The 22,123-nt window shown below is 38.5% G+C and overlaps 1 long non-coding RNA gene across 1 annotated transcript; it reads right to left on the reverse strand.

Annotated features, from left to right (window-relative positions):
• Positions 1-1,447: 1,447 nt before the first annotated feature.
• LOC113058977 (uncharacterized) lies at positions 1,448-3,196 on the reverse strand. The gene is made up of 3 exons (XR_003278041.1): positions 2,790-3,196; positions 1,607-1,712; positions 1,448-1,528 (listed from the first exon to the last, which is right to left on the reverse strand). It is a non-coding gene; the product is annotated as an uncharacterized LOC113058977 (long non-coding RNA).
• Positions 3,197-22,123: the final 18,927 nt, after the last annotated feature.

Consider the following 22,123-nt stretch of genomic DNA (forward strand, 5'->3'; position numbering starts at 1 on the left):
AGAGTATTTAAAGTCCATGAAACTCTAAGAAAAAAATGGTGTTTAAAGAAATTATTTTATTTGTTGGAGCACACTTTGTATTTTCTGTATTTTATTTTATCTTTATCTATTTCTCAAGTTCTACAAAATTTGGATTCTACGCAAATCAAAAACAAAAAAATCAGTTAAACCTTAAACCTTGTGTGAATGGCTCATTATTGTTGTGACATCCTTACTCTCTGCAGACGAATTTTATTCTTCTGATTTGACTGGTCCATACACAGACATTTGTGTGATGATGTCCAACTCGTTTTATGAAGAAAAAAGCCTTAAGTTTTCAAAAACATCTACAGAAAAAACTTTGTCTGATGGGGACATTTTTTTGCCGGTTGTTCAAAGCTTCAAACTGATTCAGTGTTTTAGTTTTGTCGTCGTAATTTGCTAATTATTTAAGTATAAAATATATACAGTTTTTTTCATAGTTTGGCTGGTCCTGCTTATAGTCAGGTGCGACTTATTTATCAAAATTAATTTGACATGAACCAAGAGAAATGAACTAAGAGAAAACATTACGGTCTACAGCCGCGAGAGGGCGCTCTATGCTGCTCAGTGCTCCTGTAGTCTACCCCTAATAAACATAGAGCGCCCTCTCGTGGCTGGAGACCGTAATGATTTCTCTTAGTTTTTGGTTCTAAATAAATGCGACTTATACTCCAGTGCGACTTATATATGTTTTTTTCCTCATCATGAACTATTTTTGGACTGATGTGACTTCTACTCACGTGCGACTTATAGTCTGAAAAATACGGTAGCTGTTTATTGTAGGCCTATTTTATGTTTTTTATTTAGCCTTTATTATATTTATATTATTATTTTCTGTCCTGTTCTGTTGTTTAGGCTATCTGTTCTGGGCCGGGTTTCCCGATAAGGATGTAGCCTAGCCTATCTTAGCTCTTAAAAGCGCTCTCTACGTGCAAGGTTATGAACGTTAGCCGCAATTCCTTGCGCGTTTCCCAAAAATGCAGGCTACTGAACTCGTAGAACGTGAGAATAAGGTACTACGTGCTACTTGAGTCGCTGTCCATTCGCAAAGTGCTGAACTAGGCTATACTAACCTTATATGTAATCGTATTCTGAACGTTTGACCTAACAATCATCATCTGTTGTTTATAAAATAAAAAATATATAGAATGACACTCTATATAGATAGATCATTGGAGCTAACATTCTAGGGTAGAATATCATTCTAACAGCAGATTCCAGCGCTGTCTTCTGTTCCTCTATTAGATAAAAACCCAAGTCTAAATCGTTCATTGTCAGTCTATAGATCTTTCAGATCTAGTTCTGGATTTCCATGCTACTATGATGTTGCCAGTGCGTTAAAAAATATTTATCAAACGACAATGACTGAGCTGACCCTCTCTGATGGTAGCTGTCTGGACAGTATGACCCAAGTCAGCAGTCCAGGACAGTTTGAAGGGAGGGCTCTCCTCGAAGAAGACCTCAAGTATCCCTTGACCTCCATGATGACAGGAGAGAAGAGCATGCCCTGCACACACACACACACACACACACCTGTGACAGACTGACAGCTGAGTGTGTGAGCTGTGATCTGTGTCTGCAGTACCTCAGGTGTGATGTGACCCATGGGTAGCTCCTGCTCTCCTGCGGCTTGTCTACTTGTATGTACCTCTTGTTGTTCTTACAGCCCGCCGAACGGTCCTCCTGATGTCCTGAGAAACATGGCATCAGCTGTGATTCTGAACAACCTCCATCAGTGTCTTGTCAAGTATTGAAAGTACTAAACAAACTCTAAGTTACAGGATCAGTTTAGGCAGAACTGTGATGCTTTCAGTCACTTCTCTAACAGAGTTACTGAACTAAACCGAATCTGTGAAATCATCAGAATTGTTTAAAGTGCTATTGAAGTAAATGTGGCTTGACTTTACGGTTTGCATTGGTCAAGTGTGCACATAAAAGTGCAATGCAGTGCTTTTCATTCAAAGTAAAATATTGTAATCAATATTTTGTTTTGCTGTCCAATTACAAAAAAAAAAATTAAACATCCTTGTAAGTAGGATTAAAAAGCTGAACACCAACAGATGTGGAAACTTTTTCAAGCACAAGAATACTTTCAGAGTCTCTCTAGACATACGGCCATTTTTGACTGTGCAAACAGCCCTTTTTATCAGCTGTTAGACTCTCATTCTGACGGCACCCATTCACTACAGAGCATCCATTGATGAGACACTGATGCAATGCTTCATTTCTCCAAACCTGATGAAGACACAAACTCATCCTGATCTTACAGACTAGTGGAGAAGTACCAGATAGTTAAATTCTTTAAATTCAAGTTTATTTGTATAGTGCTTTTTACAATACAAATAGTTACAAAACAACTTTACAGAAAATTATGTTTCTACAATATTTAGTAGTAGCTTATAAGTGGTGACTGTCAGTTTGTGCGCAGTGTGGAAAGTGAAAGCATGATGCTAATATCCTCCAGGGATTGTAAAGCTTCTGTTCATCACTACAGGCTATAAACAGAAGGCTATATTAGACGACGGCACCCACACAATCAAACTTCCCACACTCGGACGAGTGGCAGACACGCAGAACTGAAACCGCTGTGATGTCAACGCTTGGCAGAAGATGGCAAGTTCTAGCTTAACTAAGTCTAAATATAGCAGATTACCAAACTGTCACATAAGCAGCGTTACCGAGAATACAGCCAGTCAGTCCTGCGGTGTAAAAACCGTCTCATTTCTGTGAAGGCAGAAGCCTTCCAGACGCCTGACGTGTTTCCTCACCTTGATGTCAGAGCAGTTGTTTCCAGCCATGTAAACTCTGAAGGAGAAGCAGTTCTCAGGGCACCACCCCATGATGCTCTGCGTCTGAACAATCGGACCCACGGATGAAAGAGAAGTGACTGCTGGAGTGATCCACCGAGGGCTCGATCAGACCACGGCTGTTCTTCACATGCAGCACGCTGAACTTCACTTCGTTCGCTTTATCTGCCGAGAGCCAAGGGGAGACACAGAAGAAGAAGAGAGCGAGTAGAGAGAAGAGAAAGAAGGGAGAATGCTCAACATCTTGATTCAATTCTCAAAAATCGAGTTTCCCATCATGTCTAAACTCTCAAACAAACATTTGTTCTTTGGGAGAAACCAAATAGAAAGCTATTCTTTGGCCTCCAGCTGCAGCCTACAGACCACAAACACACCGTCACACAGCTGGAACTCTATCTGCTATTACTCAATATTTCAGTACTAGCACACACACACACACACACACACACACAGTGGGTAAATAAAATATCAACCCATTTAAAATAATCACATTTTGTTGCTTTGCAGCCTGAAATGAAGACAGACACAGTTTTTGTTTTATCCAGCTGTTTACTGCTCAATGGAACGGGGTGATTCTATTCCATACCCACTGTAGAAATATATATATATATTTTAAATATATGTTTTTGGAGGAAATTTATACTTTCCTTCAGCGAGGAAGCATTATAATGATCAGAAATGACAATAAAGACATTGATATTGTAATAAAATATTTCTGTTTCAAATGAATGCTGTTCTTCTGAACTTTCTATTCATCTGTGAATCCTGAAAAATAAAATGCATCACAGTTTCCACAGAAATACTGAGCAGCACAACTGTGTTCAACATTGATAATAATCAGAAATGTTTCTTGAGCAGTAAATGATCATATTATTCTGATTTCTGAAGATCATGTGACACTGAAGACTGGAGGAATGATGCTGAAAATACAGCGGAGCATCACAGAAATACATTACACTTTAACACAGATTCAGATTAGTGTTTTTGATCAAATATGTTCTGCCTTTAGTGAGCAGAAGAGACTCTTTCACAAACCTCTATCTTATGGACAGTAGTTTTTCAAAGGTTAAGGAATTCATTTGTGTTATTTTGAACCTGGGCTTTCTTGACATTATTCATTGGGGAATAATACCATATGATGCAAATGACACATTTGTCAATTCTCTCATTACACCTTGGAGTTTTATAAACCTGGAAGTGCAGAGAAGGATTTTAGACTAGTCAAGTTTAGACTGCAGCACTGCTCATTCAGAAAAAGAGTCATAACGCGAGTGAGTCATCTATATATCACACTACTGTGCTGAGGACATACTGTATGTACAGTACGGAGAACAAGAACCTACTGAAGCTCTTCTGCGAACTGTGTGTGTGTGTGTGTGTGTGATCAAACGTACTGTGCTGAGGTTGCTTTTCCTCAGCTCAGGAGACAGTGCTCATATAACACCGTCTCACATGTTGCTCCTAATATTCCTTTGGAGAAATCAGGACCGGCTTTGCTGACTGCTGGACGGGGTGCAAAATTGCAGAATTATATATTTAAAAAAAAAGTTTATTATACGTATGTATCGTATTTTTATCGCAGTTGTTTTTTCCTTGGGGGGGGGGGGGCGCTCTCTCGCCTTGGGCACCAAATAACCTAGAGCCGGCCCTGGGAGGAATAACAGTTGATGTAAATGAGATGTTTGCTGTGAGAAACATGGGCATCTGTCAGGGTTCTGTCACCTCTCTCTGATTCATTTTAGGCAAGGCAAGTTTATTCATATAGCACATTTCATACACCATGGTAATTTAAAGTGCTTTACATAAAAGGCAATAAAATCTCAAACGAAGAACAAAGCAAACAGGACACTTTTTAAATAATTTAGAAATCCATTTCAAATTAATTTACAACAGCTTAAAATATAAATTATTATACATAAAATACAGTGCAATCAGTTCAGACATTGCACAGTGCTCATTCAGTAAATGCACAGATGGGTTTTGAGTCTAGATGTAAATGTGACTAGTGTTGTAGCACATCTGATCTCTTCTGGAAGCTGATTCCAGCTGCGGGCAGCATAGTAACTAAAGGAGGACTCCCCTTGTTTTGTGTGAACCTTTGGTATTTCTAACTGACTTGATCCTAGTGATCCGAGTGCTCTGTTAGGTTTATATTCAGTGAACATATCTGCAATATATTTCGGTCCTAGGTCATTAAGTGACTTATATACAAGTAAAAGTATTCAAAATCAATTCTACCAGACACCGCTTTACTCCTCAAGTAAAGGTAGTTTTTTCTTACGTGAGGGTGTTTGGCGGCACATCATCTTTGTTTCCAGACACACACATATCCTGGAAATCCTGTATAATTCAACCAATCTGATGACGGCTTCGACACTGCTGAAGTGTTTCCACTTTTGTGTCCCATATGCATCAGATGTTAACCAGTGGTCCATGGGCATGACTTCTGAGGCTGAGACTAGAGATCACCGGAAGACTGCCTCCTTCCAGTCTGGGAGATTCACTGACCGATGGTATGTTAACATCTGGAACAGCATCAAGAGTGTGTCCCCCATCGAGGGAGCTGGTGAGTGTGAGCGGCACGAAAGCCCTCGCATAGATGATCTGGTCATGGTTCGTCTGAGCTACGGCGATAAACCTCTCATTCCTCCATTTTAGCAGGGGAAAAAACAAACAGGAAAAAAACTCTTTTCAAAACCAAAACAAAACCAAAAAATGGCGCCGCTTATGTTTGCTGGTCAGCTGTTCTGTCACGATCTCACACAGGAGCGAGGAGTGAGGAGATGCAAGGGTAGGACTATTATGATATAACAGTCTTTAATATACTACAGGAATCAAACGAGGAAGAGTGCAAGGAGATATGACATATAACAACCAACACTAGACACATGGAGACACGGGGCTTAAGTAGACATGGAAACTACTGAGGAAACACCTGGAAACAGTGAACGGGACGACATGAGGGAAACACCACTGGAACCAAATAAACATAATGAGGACGGGAACAAAAATGGTCATATGAGGGAGGGAAACACAAGACACAGGAACACAAGACTGACAACATGCTACCTTCTTTTTGAAATTGTGGTTGAATCTGTCTGTCCTCTGCATAACTTGAGGATGTGCTAATCGCCTTCCTGAAATTATTGATCTTCTCAGAAAAAAGGAAGCAAACTCATTGCATTTGTTGTCGGAGAGCATTTCAAGAGAGGATTTTTAGCTTTATGCATACACTGTAAAAAATTGTGCCGTTAAATAACAGTAGTTTACTGGCAGAAGGGGTGCAGGTAAAGTACTGTTAATTTACAGCCTTCAACCATTAATTTACCACTCTTCATTTTTTTTTTTTTTTACAGTATTTTACCGTAAATTCTACCATGGAAATTAACTCCACTCCCACTGCTTCAAACAGTTCGAGTTTTTAAACTAGCATTCCCACGATGTTAGTACTATGAACATATTTCATTTGAGTCCACTGAGAAGGAATATTTCTTAATATAACGATGCAAACACTTAATGTGCAGTAATAAAGTAACTAAATACATGACTTTTACTCAAATCACTGCAGCTCATTGTCAGCTGTATTACACATGTATGTGCTGAAGTAATTAACACAGAGATCATCACTGTATCAGCGACTCCACATTTACTGTCTTTAAATAAAGCAGCAGAAGATCAGAATTTGTGGCTCATCATTGACTGAAGCACCGGCTCTACTCTCCAGCACAATGGTGAACAACAAAACTACATTAAACTAAACGATCTCTCTTGTGCAAACACACATTAATACAGTCAAGTTCAGTATTTACTCTCATTATCAGTGTATGACTTTGCATACATTTTTTTCTATGGATGAGATAATTCTGTGATTAATTGATGATTGAGCATTAGTGATGAACACCTGCTATTAACAAACAGAATCACTGAAGGAAAGAGAAACACAAGAACTACAAATGGCTTCAGCCACAGCCTTAGATGAAATCAACTAAAGATTTAAACAATCAACAAATCATGGACATCTCTTCTCAACTCTTCTCGTAAGGCCTGTTTCCAGTCGGGAGGAGCAGGAGGCAGGGGACTACTGGCAGCATTGGTGACCATACAATGGGAAGGATCTGAGGTATCTGCATGATCCTGTTCGAGGGCCAGAGCTTCCTGGCGTAGCTCGTCAAACGTCAGAGTAGGATTGCAGCAAAGTTGTATTCGGAGGCTCTGACGCATTGGGCCATCTCGCAACCCTAAAAGGAACTGGTCCTTTAGGAGAGCCTCTCCTTCTCCAAGCCCATGGTCCTGCCTCTTCTTCAGCCGAAACAATTGTTATCGCAGTTGCAAAGCAAAGGCACGTATGGTCTGCCGAGGTCCCTGCTTGCAATTAAAGAATTGCGTCCGGAGGACAGCTGCAGGAGTTGCGTCACCGTTTTGCCCTGTTAGAAAGTCAAGGATAGCATGGGCTGTGGCTCGGGTTGCTTACAGCGCTGCTTGTACTTCTCTACTGGCGTCACCTTCGAGTGAATTTAAAATGAACTGGGTCTTCTGTGTAGCGTTTAACCCTTGGAGGCCCGCCACTTGAGTTTTCCACGCCGACAAGCTGAGTTCTGAACCTGGTCCTCCATACTTCTGGGCCCATGGGGCTCCCATAAAGATAGGCATGACATGTGGGTGACCCACCAGTACATCTTCGTCTGCCATTGCTCTGCCTCTGTCTACTCAACCCAAGGTGGAACCCTGCCGACTGCGCCAAATTATGTCACGGGGCCGGCCAATCAGGCTGCACCCACCCCTAAGACCCGTACCACCCTTGGGGAGTCGGACAGAGGCCAGGCAAGGACGACAGACAAGGCTTCAAGTAACACAGTATTTTATTGAGTATAAAAATGGAAAAGGGGATCTAAAATGGTGAGTTTTCTGGGCAGGGTCGTTCTGTCCTGCGGACCCGCCGGAGGCCCACAGAGTGTAATGTAGGGGGGTGCTCTGGTGAGGGGCTTCGCTGTCTTCCAATGGGAGAGATGAATCAGGGCTCACAACTGGGAGGAGGCTGCTGTAGGACCGTTCAGGTGAGTATTTCGAGTGACGTACTCCCTTTTTCTTCCCAGGGGGAGGACGGGTCGGGACTTATGACCGGAGGGACTGTGGTGGAACAGTTAAGGCACGTGTTTCGGGTATGTACTCCTCTTCTTCTGCAGATGACAGGCAGAGAACTGACAGCTGAGGAGCTCCACTGCAAGCAGTCAGGTGAGTATGCAGACACGTAATCCTCTTCTTCTACAGATGCCAGACAGAGAACTTATGGCTGGGGGGGGGGGCTTCACTGCAAAGGAGTCAGGTGAGTATTCTGGTATGAAATCCTCTTGAAGGACTGGCAGACACAGAGCTTGCGGCGGGAGAAGTTCACTGCAAAGCAGACAGGTGCATACACAGGTACGTAATCCTCTTCCTCAGCAATGACAGACAGAGAACTTACGGCTGGAGGGCTTCGCTGCAAAGCAGTCAGTTAAGCATTCACCTACGTCTCCCTCTTCACAATGGGCTGTCAGATAGTACACTCAAATATCTGTGGAGTACAACAGTGTTAGCTTCTTCTTACCTCTTAGAACGTGACAGAAAACTCAGGTAAGTAGTGGACACCCAGCGAGTTTAAGTTCACACTTCACACATCAAAACAGTGCATCACATCACATCATCACTGCAATTCAACACTCTGTGGGACATACATATATAGATGGCCGTCGCCCATTTTCTGACCTGGCATTCACGTCAGGGAGTCCCATAGACAAGAGAGAGGATGGAGATCGATTGGACTACACACAGTCTCTCACAAACGATCTTACTGTCCAGCGATTTCCTCCTTCCGGTTGAGTCGGCGTGCTCTTTCTCCCAAACTAACAATGCCGTGCCCGTTTGCCAGCCCCACTTCCTCTTCTCCACTGCTCACGTTCCTCCGAGATTTACAGTCCCCAAAAATGGCCCACTCTTTGGTCCATCCTCTCTCCTTTTATCCTACCCTTATGGCCTACCCTTATCCTTTTATCCTACCCTTCGTGTCCCAACGTGCACAGCTGCCGGCGATTTCGGCTGATCACCCCATTCGCTGGGATTTTTCGCTATCCCGGAACTAGCCCGGTGTTCCGTTGTTATTGGTCCGGCGGGAGGTTGGAATTTTGTCACCTCGTGACAAAATCATAGTATCATTATGGTTTATCCTTCACTCAAGATCAATAAGACTGACCGCTGAAAGTTGTACATTTAAATTTAATCTTAAAATAAAATGACACTACAGTCTCTTGTTGTCCGTTACTGGGATTTTACTGTATCTTACGCTTTCAGTGCAATTCACTCAAGTTTGTTCAGACATACGACAAAAACATACCAAGTAAAATGGCCAGATACATTACTGTTCAGATATTATACTAATATTTTAGTAGATTATAAGGAGAGGCAAGTGTAAAAAGTGTCTTCCAGTTCACCAGAAAAGATTATATACAATGAACAAATGTCAACCTGAATCTCTTTCCTCTTCCTCTTCCTCTTCCTCTGAGCTCTCCTCAGTTGATGAACTATCTGAACAAACACATGCACAATCATATCAGATCGTGCATGTTACTTTGAGGGAGAAATGCTAGTGCAAATCACTGAATATAGAAATTAATATGAGAACTTTTACTCTTTTAGCATTTAAGTTTAATCAGTGTTTGTAATGTAAAGAGTGTGTTTATTATGAAAAAATCAAATACATCAATAAACTAGATATCTTAAACTTTGTTCTGAAGATAAACGGAGGTCTCACGGGTTTGGAACGACATGAAGGTGAGTTATAAATGACATAATTTAGATTTTTCTGTGAACTAACCCTTTAAATCCTCGTATGCACATTATTGCTGTTACTGTATTTGGGTCCATTGTTGCAAAACTTAATTGTAAACCTTTCATGATTATGAGGTTTTTAAATGACTAAAGTTATGATTACTGACTTTATATATTTGAATGTTTGATAGACTTGACGCCATTACGTCATCGCCAATGACATCATTACGTCGAGCGTAAAGAACCGGTGAACCGTTTTTTTTCAACCGGTTTATTGAATCGAACCGTCCAAAAGAACCGGTTCGCGGAAAAGAACTGAACTTCCCATCACTACTGGATTCAACAGTGTTTTCTGGTAGTAAACATCACCATGGCTCTTCCACACTATTGTGGATCACGGTGAACACAGGTGAACCCATGCGTGTCTTGTCACTGGCGTGTCTACATCTGGACTCAAGACTCAAGCTCGTATTATCATTATTCGACCTACACAGTCAGTGTTTTCATGGTGTGGTCTGTGTTAGTTGTTCCTTGATTTGGGCGTAAGTTGAAGGGAACAAAAGATTCACATACTTGCTCCTGCAGCTGTTTCTGATAGTTTAGTGTGTTTTTGCATCAAGACATAAGGAAAAATGAAAGCCATTTATCTATGAAATCTTTCATATATGTAGGGAATGATACCCTCATCTAAATGGAATATTTAGTCTGTTAGTTCTTCATATGCTACTCATCAATTCCTGCCTTATTGAGAAGGGTATTCCTGCACAACCAGAGGCTACAGTTACAGGACCGCAATTCTGTGACCGCAGCTTTAGGACCCTAGTATTGTTGTGACAGCGCCACCTACTGTACTGAATCAAAACTAATTAAAGATGGATATTTAATTAAGTTTTATTTTTTTGCAAAGTTTACATAGCGAGAACTGCTACCTATGAATTAATAATTAATTCCCACCAAATTAAGAATTTGTGAGCTAGTTTTATTAATTACTATGACGTTAATTCGTGGCTATGATTTCATAAATTATAATTGTGTTTTAATGACGAAGTATTATAATCGAATCTAGCCTGCACATTAATTAAACTTATCAGATGACAAGAGCATGGTTGATGTAAGGTTTGTAAGATTTACCTGCAGCTTAATGTATTAGTGTGAATACTGGCTTAATAGTCATAGTTTTACCATATTTAGGTATAAAATATATTTCATAATTAAACTGCACTGACTGCCTAGTTGCAGTATATGTTAGCCTGTTGTTTTGGCTTTGTTTTGCAACGATAAATGAGGCATTTGGCAATTTTAATAGTTTGTTACAATTTGGGCTAATCTGCAGGTCTACTCCACATACAGTTATACATTGCTATCATGTGTTAGTTTCTGTCATGTTCTGCATGGCCAATATGAAGTGATTTTATGGATTCGATTAGGCTCATTGTAGGAGAGATGATTAAAAAAGGCACTAGGGATATTTTCATGATCTCAAAATATTCTAACAAGTACACTCTCACTTTTCCAAGATACATATAACAATCAAAAAGGGAAATCCCTGCCCGAATTGAAGAGATGCACCACATGCTGCAAGGACTTTCACTTTTCATATATATATATATTCCAATATATTCCAACTAATGTTTCTTATTTATCTCTCTCTGTCTCTCGCTCTCTCTTTCTCTAGAGTTGAAGCCTACAGCCGTTCTATCCATGCAGCAACTGATGGAGAAGGGGTTCACTTTGGTGCTGTTGTGATGTTGTCACAAAAATGACATGTATGTACAGTATAGACCAAGAGTTTGGACACACCTTCTCATTCAAAGAGTTTTCTTTATTTTCATGACTATGAAAATTGTAGATTCACACTGAAGACATCAAAACTATGAATTAACACATGTGGAATTATATATGGAATTATATACATAACAAAACAGTGTGAAACAACTGAAAATATGTCATATTGTAGGTTCTTCTTTTGCTTTGATTACTGCTTTGCACACTCTTGGCATTCTCTTGATGAGCTTCAAGAGGTCGTCACCTGAAATGCTCTTCAACAGTCTTGAAGGAGTTCCCCGAGAGATGCTTAGCACTTGTTGGCCCTTTTGCCTTCTGTCTGCGGTCCAGCTTACCCCTAAACCATCTGGATTGGGTTCAGGTCCGGTGACTGTGGAGGCCAGGTCATCATCACTCTCCTTCTTGCTCAAATAGCCCTTGATGCCTTCAGTGTGACTCTACAATTTTCATAGTCATGAAAATAAAGAAAACTCTTTGAATGAGAAGGTGTGTCCAAACTATACAAACTATGGTCTGAACTATAATATATATATATATATATATATATATATATATATATATATATATATATATATATATATATATATATATATAATATGTATATATGTATATAAATAAACATTCTTGATTCATTCTTGTGTCTTGTCTTGCCTCTCAACAACTTTTAAAATATTGGCAGTAATTTAGTGACTCCATATGCTGATTCCAACTTTAACTTACCTGATAATGAGCTAATTCACCTTAAGGAAGTGAATCAATATACTGTATAATTCGAGACAATTTAAGACTTTTAAGGTTCTTCATTTTTTACAATTGTTTAAACATTGATATACATCAATTTTACAAAATTGATATTTCATTTATATTTTGTGTAAATTCATGTTTAAATTTAAAATTGTGACTCAAAGCACACTTAGTAATTTAACTCTGCTGCATTTTGAATCAAAAATCACATTTAAAAATATGCTACTGAGATTAATATATTGATGCTATATACAAAGTAACGTGACTGCAAACTAAACCAACAGGGTACTAGAACTGCGTTCCTGAAACTGCAGCCATCGCTATATTGGCCAGTACGTTAGGTGGCGCTGTCAGGAAAAACTAGGGTCCTAGAACTGCGGCCCAGATCTGCGGTCCTGAATCTGCAGCCTCCGGTTGTGCAGGAACATACTATTGGCCTTATTAAATCAAACATCACATTAGTCATTTAGCAGACGCTTTTATCCAAAGAGACTGACAGATGAAGACAATGGAAGCATCAACTTCAACAAGAAGGCATTAATATGTAAGTGCTGTGACATGTCTCGGTCTAAGATAGAGCAGATACAGAATAGAGAACGCTAGGTTAGTGGTTCAGTTTTTTTAGAAGTCACGGTGTATTTTCATGGTTTCATGTCTTTTATTTTGTACCTTGAGTAATGTCCTCTGTTAGTCATGTGGTATTTTGTTCTGCCTTCTGATTGGTTCATGTTCCTCAGCTCACCTCTCATTGGATGTATTGAGTCATGTGACCCCTTGAATGGTCCATTGTCTAACTCTGTTTGTGTAATGCACTGCTGATGAGTCTACGTTCATAAACTTTATTTATTTTTGCATTCTGAGCCAACTTCTGTTGAATAAAACTGCACATGGGTTCTACTTTAACTTATGTTTATTACATTAATTACAAGAAAACAAGTAGAATAGAAATAGAATAGAGTGAGCTGGAGTTAGTGGGTCAAGTGTAGATGGAAGAGATGTGTTTTAGTCGATTCTTGAAGATGGTTAAGGACTCAGCTCTGATTGAGTTGAGCAGGTTAAGGTGAACGTCTGTCAAACTGATTCTGTGTCTCATTGAGGTGAACAATCAAACAATGTTCACTTGCAGAACACAAGCTTCTAGAGGCACAGACGTCTGAAGTAATGAATTCAGGTGAAGAGGTGCCGAGCCAGCGCTGGTTTTGTAGACAAACATGAATGCTCGACTTTGAAACGAATCACGTACCTTCAGTGCTGGACCATCTGTTCACACACAACACAGAAGCATCACTTAGGAGTTATGAAGGATTCAGAACTAATAACCTCGTCCTCTAAAGCTCTCCTTAAACAAAACTTCCTTAGGGATTCATTCAGAAGAGAATATTTCAATCAAAATAACTGAGAATAACCAGTAATCACTTTACTTTAGGTGCTCTTGTCTTTTTGTGGCCGCTTGAGGTCACTGTTTCTGTGTTTTAGTTGTTCTGTGACTCGTATTCTTGAGCTTCCTGTTTCCTGTTGTGATGATAGCAGTGTGTGTGTGTGTGTGTGTGTGTGTCTGCGTGTGTGTGTGTGTGTGTGTGTGTGTGTGTGTCTGCGTGTGTGTGTGTGTGTGTGTGTGTGTGTGTTTGTGTGTGTGTGTGTGGGTCGTGCTGACTCTCATGGTACTGTTTTGACTGTTGTTCTTGATTTGTTGACCTGCTGACTTTTATTTATTTTAACATCATGTACTACTAAAACTAAAAGCATGAAATATATCATATATATCACAATAAGAACAATAATAGTATGGCCCTGAACTAAAGCTGCTCCATGGGTGATGGAGTGTGACTTAGTAAGGTTTATCTGACCTCTGCTGGACACTGTACGTGTGTTCAAGTCTTGACAGAGGCTGATTACAGACTAAACACAGCTTCTGAGTGTTTATCCAGTCAAAGATCTTCTAGTGTAACTGTACAAGCGTCCAGCTTCAGCTCGACTCAGATCTCTCCTGATTGTGATCAAGTAAAGGTCAGAATAAGGTCAGTAATATCTCCAGATGAACTCTTCCTGGACTGAAGCAGCTCAGCTTTACTTGATTCTCCATCAATCATGTTTTAGAGTCTCAAATCTGATCCTCAGGATCTTTTGAGGAGCATTTGTTTCCAGAAGCTTTACTTTCACTGTTCCTCAGCGGAGGAATGATCTTCACAAGCCTCCAGAACATCTCACATCTTCTGAGGAGACTTGATTTCTTCAGCTCTCCATCATCATTGGATTGCATTGCAGTATATGTTTTGAAATTACGTATTTTTGATCAGTTTGGGCCTCAGAATAAAGTCTGAGCTTGTGTATCAAAAATGAGAACAACAACAAAATTAGTATTTATATTTTGTTTGACTATTATGTGACATGCCAGGCTCGAGGGTTAATATAATCGGACTGCTCAGGTTTGAGTAGTGTTTGTGAACACATTGACTCACCCTTCAGGTCTGATGGTGAAACCCCTCCATTCCTGAAACGAACAAACAAACACCTTGACGTGAATTTGCATGATTGGTTTTTAAATATGTCGTTCTGCTGATGAACATTGTACAAGACAAAAGCAGAAGTCTAATAATAGCATGTGTAGAGTGTGAAGGGTTAATGTCACAGGATCATGTGTGACCCCACGAAACCACTCCTGTTTAGTGAACACACAACATCTGCAGCATCCTTCACTACTGGTTTATACATGTTTAATACAAAAATATAACCTTAATAATACACAGCATATATATGCTTGATACATTGAGCCCAGATTGTCATTACAGTGGTTACATCTGTCAGACTTTTACATAGACTGGACAAATATAACATTTAGTGAAGGCCACATCTGTTTCTTTCAATTGGTAGCAAAGTCATTTCTGAAATCTTTCTCTTTTTTTGTTCTGTGTGAATTATATCTGCCTCCAAAGGCCTGCTCCTCACTGCTCCTTCAGATATCCACATTAAAACAAGATGTTTGTGCATGTAAGAGAATCATTTGGTTGTGGTATTTAAAAAAAATAATATAATTAATTAAGAACCAGTTTGATTTAGCTTATCTTTAAGAGTGTCAGATCATGGAAGGTGCCACTAATGCTTCTCAGAACCCAATGATTTCTGTGATGGGGAAAATACAGACGGAATCACAGAATCCAGTCATAAAAATGAAATTTACCACATACCATATTCATTAAGATGAATAAACCCGAAGTAAGTCTGTATGCTTAATCATCTCACAATGTTGACTAGTGTCTGAGAAAAGCTCAAACTTCCTGTAAAAATAAAACATTTCATAAGCCACTATTATTGTTAAAATTGACCCTTTGCAGCGAGTTTGATTGACAGGCGATCTGACCAATCATAACGTTGAATCTGCAGAATTTTGTCTGACAAACAAAGCAGACGAGTATATTCACGTTACTGGACCTGAACTTGACAGATGGTGTTTTGACGTCTTTCTGTGGTTGAAACAAGATCCCTTCTGATGGTCATTCATCTTTATTTCCTGCTTTAACTAAGTGAGGATACAGCCATTGGTCACCACACACTAAAGAGACACAAAACACTGGTTATTACCTGAACAGGTGTATATTGTGTCTAGTCTGTTTTTCTGTCATTTTCAGTCTGTTCCCGGTCTGTTTCACCTGAGTTCTGTTCGATAGATTGTTTCCTATCATCTGTTTCCATAGTTCCTCATTAGTTCCTCATGTGTCCGTAGATCTGAATATTATCTGCCAATGTATTTAAACAAACCAATGTATTGTAAGAAGCAAACCTACAACAATTAGCCCTGAATAACACAGATATACTTTATGCATTTAATTGCATTTTATTATCCATTGTCAGTGCTGCTGACTTTTGATGATTCGACTCAACCAAACTAACAAGCAAAAATTATATTAGATAAACATTTGTGGCTCAATTTCTTATTGCTGAAGAGAGAAACAGGAGCCCAGCCTAGATCATAAAAAGTAATGCAAAAGTAACATAACATTAATTTACAGAAAAATTACAGAGTAACACAATATTGTAATGCATTACTGTTAAAAGTAGCTTTCCCAATGCTTGTTTGAATGCAGTTTGCCAACGTTTGTGTGAACTATGGTGTTTAGTGAACACTGAATCACTGAACTTTGCTAGCAAACGACGGTGTGGTTCAGGACTGTGGGACTTCAGATGTCCCGCTGTGAGCCAGGTTCCACACATGAGGTGATACAAGCCACAAACTAGATGTTTTAACCACAATCTTCATGATCTCTTAGATATAAACTGATCGTGGAGCGAGGATCGACTTGCGCTGAAGTGCATCATCGTTCAGCAGACGGGAAGTGCAGTCTTCCTCATGAGACCCCTGATAGTGTTGTGCAATAAAGGGAATGATGCAGTCATTCAGTCTATTCATTTGTTGAATATCTGTCAGGTGCTCTGATGCATGATCAATCAATAAGAATCTAATGGAGCATCCAGGGCCTCCTGGGAAGACTGTATTTATGAGTTTGTAATTATAACATCCAGTGTGTTCAGATACCTTTGGTCAGAGCAAGATCACAATGTACCTCTACTGTATAAATTCAACACATTTTTAAACTCTACATCTACAAAATGATGAATAAAAATGTGCATTGGATGCATTTTGGCTTTTTATGTTTTTATTTTATTTATGAGGGTGTTGTAAATTTATTTATTTTATCATGATTGTACAATAATATTGAACCGTGTAAATTAGTTTTACTGTAAATGAAAAAGTTATATTTTCATTCATTTCAATAAATTGACCATCAACACAGAGCTGCATGAACTGTGTTTAGCGTGATTTCTTGCTGGTTTTCCATTTGATTTTTTGAAGAACACGGGTAATCAAACAGTTCCAGTGACTTTCAGTGTTTGTATGGGAAAGATACTATGCGAGTCAATGGGAACCAGAAACTCTTTGGTTATCAACGTTCTTACAAATATCTTTGTGTTCGAGAAAGAAACCCATAAAGATATGGATTTTTGATTTAAAGGGGTCATATGATGTGTTTATAATGTGTTCTTTCTCTTTGGAGTGTAACAAGCTCTTGGTGCATGAAGACGATCTGTAAAGTTACAAAGACTAAAGTCTCAAATCCAAAGAGATATTCTTTATCGAAGTTAAGACTCTGTAACGCCCCCTAAAACACCTTGTTTAAACACGCCCCCACATGTCTACATCACTGTGTGGAAATATTTGCGTAATGCCGGAAAATGTTCACACAAAGAAAAAAGCCTGGGTTCAGTAACACAATTAGTGTTGAAGCAGTCATGTCAGGAAGATGTGTGTTTATCTAGGAGAAAGAACAACCACTTTATTAGGCCTTCTGAATGTAGATGCATTTAGGAATCTTTAAGATTACTTACAACTAGAGATGCACGATCATGATTATTGTGGCAACAGTTACTGATACCGATTTTTTACAAGAAAACTGGCCGATTCCGATATCCGATTTTTTTCTTCTTTAAGCAACAAACAAAAAAGAAGGAAAGTGTGCATAAACAAGATGTTTATTTGGTATTTAATAGGCCAAACTGACTTTTGGCTATTGAAAACAATTACCATAACCATCTGACATTAACAGCAGTAACACAGTAAATAGCCTACATTCAATACAACACAGATGGCACAGAAATCAGCCTTTAGCTTTTGTTTTATAATTGGGTTGAAACTACAGAGAACTGGCCTTAAATTAAAAGATTAACTGTAACATGTGAAATTAAAGACAATAACTGCATAGTTCTACAAACAACACAATCAGCACACATTCAATAAGAGGTTTCTTAATCAGCATTCAGTATTTTAGTTTTAGTTTTTTAATTTGGTTTTAAATTAAAAAAGGTCTTTACTAGTGAGACTAAATAAATGTATGCTATATAAATACTTTATTCCAAAATGTTAAAATCAAATAATGTTGGTGCAAATAAAATAAAGATGCAAAGTGTTTCATTCATCCAATTAAAAAAAATGGGGTAATGATTCACATCTATATTTTTTACTTGAGCCAATGAAAAATAAATAACTATTGGCTCAAGTAAATATATATATATATATATATATATATATATATATATATATATATATATATATATATATATATATATATAGATGTGAATCATAACCCTAAATGTTTTTTAATTGGATGAATGAAACACTTTTTTTCAGTGTGCTACAGCAGGTGATCTTTAAATCAAATTTAGACGATGTAACTTTAAGGTAAAATAAAAATAATCATCCTATACAGAAGTGATGTTACTTCTGGTTTTTCAAACATGTAAGCAAGTTCTACTTAAAAAAAAAAATTTCAGTTTTGTCCCTTCACTGTCTCCACCATGGTGTTCATCTTCAGTTCTCTCTTCACTTCACTTCAGTCAGATACTGTTTGAGTAAATGCATTACTCCGGGATATTGGTTTGTTTGAACTCAGAGAGAGTGTCAGCCACATTAAACAAGTGAACATCTTAAGTCATTTGTGGATTAATGTGTATTGGAGACGCGAACCGTTTAAAATGATTCAGTTCAATTTGGTGAACTGGTTCAAAAAGATCCGGTTACATCGAGTGATTTATTCGCGAACCAGATATCACAAACTGCTTTGTTTTTAACTGTCTTACAACAGACACGGAAGAGAAGACAATGCTGAATAAAGTCGTAGTTTTTGCTATTTTTGGACCAAAATGTATTTCCGATGCTTCAAAATATTCTAACTGACCCTCTGATGTCACATGGACTACTTTGAAGATGTTTTTCTTACCTTTCTGGACATGGACAGTATACCGTACACACAGCTTCAATGGAAGGACTGAGAGCTCTCGGACTAAATCTAAAATATCTTAAACTGTGTTCAGAAGATAAACTGAGGTCTTACAGGTTTGAAACAACATGAGGGTAAATTATTAATGACATAATTATGATTTTTGGGTGAACTATCCCTTTAAGTACTACTAGATGTGTTGGGGAAGCAAAATGCAAAATTTTAATTATATCTGAGAAAATGAACGAAATGACTCGAAAAAAGATTTGTTCATTTTACTGAATGAGACTCAAAGATCTGAGTCAGTAAAATATTCCTAAGTTCTACTTCACTGTCTCCACCATGGTGTTCATCTTGAGTTCTCTCTTCACAGCAGATCAGTCAGTGTACTGTGTACCTTCTTTTGAAGGTGAACCAGCAAAGGATGACCACCCTGTGTTATATAAAGTGACGTGTAAAACTAGTCTTGTACATTTAGTTCACCCCAAAACGGGCCAGTAGTATTTGTGTATTCCCACTTAACGTCTGCTGCTTGACTTCACAGAGTAAGGATCATTATGAAATAAAAATTTGCCACAGAAGAGGTGCAGATTTTGCAATAATTAAAAAAAATAGACTGGAGCAATACACATTTTGTCAGAACCTCTAGTAAATTACATGCTTTTTTGTTTAGTTCAATGTTAGAAAATGATATAATTTTTATAATAAATTTTATAACAGTGCACCGTATTCATGTTTTTATTGTAAATGCAAATGCATGATGGGAAATAGACGGACAGTCCTGTAATAATATTGTAACTACACCGTATAAGCATTATTTTACATCCACCACATAGCATTGTGGGATAGCATTAAAACCAGTACTTTCCCAGCTAACAGAGTTTTGTTACAAGAACGTTTTCCAAATATTCAGTGTGGGTAGTTATGATGTTCCTCAAACGTTCTATCAACCTAATTTTTATTTAAAATTCAACATTCTAGGAACATTGATTTATAACATTCCAAGAACATAAAAAGGTCCAGTTTCCTTAATGTTAGTAGAATGTTATTTAAAGGCTAGTATGATGTTCCTGAATTATTCAATCATTCAAACACCTGCTGTGAACAAACACTGAAATAAAGAGAAATAAGAACACAAACTACAACGTCAAACATCTACAAAAGTTCTTATTGATTATTCACTGAGGTTTAGATGTCGACGTCTTATTGAAAATTTCTCCATCTCCATCATGGAGATCAGTGTTCAGTTGAGCTCTTGACACTTCACCTTTGTTGAGTTGCTTCTTTTGTAGCAATCGCAGAAGTTTTCAGAAAACATTTCTGCATTTATAAAGCAGATAAACGTGTCTGCTCTAATAACGCCAAACGACTGTATTAAAGTAGCTTAAATGACTCATGTTAAATGTCATGTTTTTAACTAATGTTAAAAAGAAATGGACTGAAAAACTGTTGTTGTGTTTGACATCTATTTGAAAAAAAAAGATAATTGTGACTATCAAGTTATCCAGAATATATCCCCCATCCCCACAACATTTTTTATATAAATAACCACCAGACAAGCCGCGATATCAAACAGGACCACAGGGAGATGTAAAAACACCACTAAACCTGTTTAACCTAGAGCCATGGTCACACTACACTTGGAGCATGCAAGATTCGTTCAGACGCTGCAACGGTCACGATATGACATCTTCAGAACTTTGGAAATGCAAAAACTTTTCGCACGGGCTTGTGTTTCCAGTCTCTGACACATTCACATGTGCATGAAGGGAAGTCAGTGGAACAAAAAGTGTAGTGTCACTGTGGCTTTACATACATGATGCTACTATACACAGTTATTCAGAATAGCCATTGTGTAATCTGAAACACATTCAGTCATCATCCACTTAACTTTTAGGCCTAACATTGCTGTATGAAGGCATTCATTTATTGGATCCTTGGACTGTAAATTTTACAGCATCTCTGTCACTGTTGGCAATCGGCCTCCTCTCTGACTGGGGTGCAGGCACAATCATCAAACACATGTCAAAGGTTTCTACAGTCACCATGTTTTTAGAATGAAGTCAAAATTCCTGAAACTTGGAACACAAGATCACAATTGGAAATCACTTATATGATCATGTAGAAGACATGATGTTAATACAGACACAGATAAGCATTGTGAGCATAATGCTGCTCCATCAATCATAAGTCCTGCTCCTGTTCATGGTGCGGTCACAGCATTCAGCTGCCCTTTAACTGTAGAACTACTGCTGTCAAACAAAATACCGTCAAAGTATGGTGACTGGTAGTTAAGGAGGTACTGCCAATTTGATTTGATACACAGTCACACACAGTGACACTATCTTTCAAAAACGGCAGTATGAAAAGCCTTTATCTATGGGGATTTGTTCATTAGAAAACAAAAAGGCAGTATGAAGAAGTGGCCACTGAAACGTATGTCAGCAGTCACTGTCAGCAATCATATTTCAATGTTTTACTAATGACACCACGTATCACATTTCAGTAAATGAGAGCGATTGCAGTGAGAAACACGATCCCTCATGAATCTGGCTGGCCAGCCCGACTCTGTTCCAGTGTTTTTTATGGCATAATGCTCCAGTAATCACATTTGACCAATTGGACATTAGCTCTGTTTATGAGAAGTGAATATCGACTGCAGCCTTACAAGCAAACTTTGGTAAATGTATACTGCACAGTCATTCTGCCTTTTCTAGGCCCATAATACAATTTAGTCTCCATTTGCACATCAAGCCAATACTGTAAAGCACACTTTTCCCTAAGACCTTACGCCGCATCACAAATGAAAACAGATCAAATACAGATATATATCCATACAGAAGACATAGCCTATTTCATTGAGGTTTCATTAAGTCATTTTTGAGGTGATATCAGTCATTCTACACTAAATTACAGTGCCCATGTTACATGTTATTTATTGCTTGAAAAACAAAAAAAAACACAAATTTAGCCAGATATACTAGCAACATTAAAAATAGCACACAGCACAGACACTGACCTGTAATTAGAAGAAGCTCCAGAAAACAATAGCATCTGTATTACTCAGTCCTTACTAATCATGTTACCCTGTAACATGAACTGTATCATGTAAAATGAAACATCTCATAAGTCATTTGTTGAGTTCTCTGCGAGCAGCAAAGCCTGCCATGCGAGAGCATCAGGAGGGGTGTTTAG

Source organism: Carassius auratus, chromosome 40 (assembly GCF_003368295.1).
Source record: "Carassius auratus strain Wakin chromosome 40, ASM336829v1, whole genome shotgun sequence".
Taxonomy (NCBI): Eukaryota; Metazoa; Chordata; class Actinopteri; order Cypriniformes; family Cyprinidae; genus Carassius; species Carassius auratus.